We start from the raw sequence: 2,500 nt of genomic DNA, 5'->3' as shown, positions 1-2,500 counted from the left end.
GTGTGTGTGGTGGCACATGTTATGCAGCGGTTGAGGGCTTCGACTGATGCCGTGTGCCCGTTGGCATATCTTAAACAGCGACAGGCTTTGTTGTTCGAAGCCACCAGTTGTCAAAATAGTCCTGAGACACCACGCAGTTTGTGGAGCAGGCAGCCAGGCTTTAGCATAGCACAGCACCCCTTCATCACTCCCAGGTCTAAGGCCTTAAGTGCCCTCCCTATCTCTTTGGTAATGGGGAAGTGGGAGCTGGAAACGGTGTCGTTTTGCTCAAAGTGGCGTGAAAATGGCATTGATTACCATGTGTGTGTAGGGGGTGAGGGGTGCGGGGGGGGGGGGGGGGTACTTCTCTTTGTGGCTCCGCGCTGAAATGAATGTGTGCTGTCAAAGTGGGGCTTGCTTTATGAGGCGGAGAGCACATAGAATAACCTCCGCAGCACTGGTGAGAGTCTGGGGGTGTTTTCTAACTGCGTAGGCTCTCTCATTGGTCCCTGGGAGCCGGGCTGCTCCTGAACAAGGAGGGGCTGTGTGCTTTGATGTGGCTGTGGGGATGCTGGGAGTGGATGTGCTGAGGCCTTGTGTTGCTCGCGTCTGTTCCTTTATTTATTTATTTATTTATTTGTTTGTTTATTTGTTTATCTTTATCCCCCTCCGGTCTGTCATTGTTTCTGATCTCTGAGTTCTTTGTCATCTTACCTTTTCTCTCCTCTCTTGTTTAGGTGTGTTGACCTGTCTTCCTGTCTTTCTGGCTGTGTCTTCTTTTGCTTTCTCTCTCTCCTTTTATCCCTCCCTCCCTCCCTCCCCTCTTCACCAATTGGACAATGATGATGCCATAACATTAATCCTGTTAGTCCATGCTATGCCTCCTCACTCCATCTCTCTCTCTCTCTCTCTCTCTCTCTCTCTCTCTCTCTCTTTTTCTCTCTCTTTCTCTCTCTCTCTTTCTCTCTCTCATAGAAAAAGTTTCAATTGTTTTGTTTAGTTCTGGTCTGTTATAGCTCATAGCTCCCTGGTGAGTGATGTAATGTCAGGGCCAGCCCATGTAATGTCAGACGCGGGGGGGTTGTCAACGCTCAAGAGTCACTACTCAAGGGCTAGTCCACCCTGAGGGAGCTGCTGAGACCAGGCATCCGCGCCGTTTCACAGAAGGCTTCACATACTCTGTTCTGATGTGTCTTTTAGATCCCTAGCTATACCTAAGGGGGGGTGTTCTTATCAGTTCCAGTGGCGCACACATTTTAATTTCCTTGTTTGTGTGCTTTAAAAGAGTTTCGCCTCTAGGATAGGGTCTCAGGACATTAGTAGATCCAAGCTGCCTGTGCTGAAGTGGAGAAAGAACGTTTTTTCTTTACAATTTTCTTTGATTAAAAAAGGCAGTCATTTTCTACACCAGTGACCACATCTGTGAGCTCTACTCTGACAGTGTATCAGTATATCAGTGCAACATCTCATGTTTCGCTTGTTTGTTTCTTTAAAAAAACAAAAACAACAGTGTATTTTGTTGTTCTTTTTGTTTGGCTGCAGTACTCCCTGCGGACACATGAAAGACTTCACCTTGGATTTTGAAACAGGGAGCTGACTTAACATTCTTGGCCCACAGATTAGCATTTGTTTATGATTTTATAATGACTAACTCCAGCTCACCATCATTTTAACTTTTATTCAGTTTTACTTGAGTTTTATGATTCTTTTATAATTCTTAAATGAACAGAAAATAGAGCAGACTTACTTGAACTTACTAATCCATTGCAGTTGAGATGTATGTCTGACCCACGGCCCCAGATGTCTGTGTGGTCTTTGGGGGGGTTTGCCTGATAAGACACTGTTACACCGGGTCGCCAGCTGAGAAAACCAACCGTCTGGTTATCAAGTATGCGAGTATTAACCAAGACACCTGGAGCACTTTGTGTAAAATGAACACCTACTACAGAAACAACTGCCAAATATGTGAGGGGATAGCAGCTGCTGGCTCTCCGTCATATTTGCCAGTGATATGCTTCTGTTCTATATGTCTGTTCTCTTCCCCCTCTCCCTCCCTCCCTCCCTCCCTCCTTCCTTCCATCTCTCATCTTTCGGTACCACTCCGAATATGCTATAGAGCTGACCCAAGCCTGGTGTCACATGCTTGGATTGATCCAGATTCCCTCTGAGGGGAGGCGAGCACACAGTAATTAATTACAGCTTTAATTACGCTCCTCTTCCTCCCCGCCGGCACAGAGCAGCTCAGTTACCAGAGCATCCGCCCGCCCGCCCGCCCTTATCTCTGAGTTCACCCGAGCACCTGCGAAGTTGTATGGCCCCATTCATAGCGCCGGTGCTGATGAGAATAGTGTGCTGTGAGGAGTGTGTGCTATATTTACATCAGCATCAGTCTGAAGTGTGCAGGTTTGGGCTAATGAGAAGCTGAGCGGGGCGGGGGGAGGGGGCGGGATGGCAGGCGGCCGGGCCGGGGCTGGGGGATATCGTAGGCACTGTGACATCGCCTCAGACCTCGTCCATATGC

The 2,500-nt window shown here is 48.1% G+C and overlaps 1 protein-coding gene across 3 annotated transcripts in view; it reads left to right on the top strand.

The window, feature by feature from the left end:
- The window catches only part of lrp8 (low density lipoprotein receptor-related protein 8, apolipoprotein e receptor), a 145,597-nt gene that overhangs the window by 117,912 nt on the left and 25,185 nt on the right, over positions 1 to 2,500 (top strand). The gene's annotated exons all lie outside the window — the stretch shown is intronic.

This window comes from Clupea harengus, chromosome 10, assembly GCF_900700415.2.
Source record: "Clupea harengus chromosome 10, Ch_v2.0.2, whole genome shotgun sequence".
Lineage (NCBI taxonomy): Eukaryota > Metazoa > Chordata > Actinopteri > Clupeiformes > Clupeidae > Clupea > Clupea harengus.
Note: the sequence above shows the minus strand (reverse complement) of the source record. Positions and strands in the feature narration are given on the sequence as shown.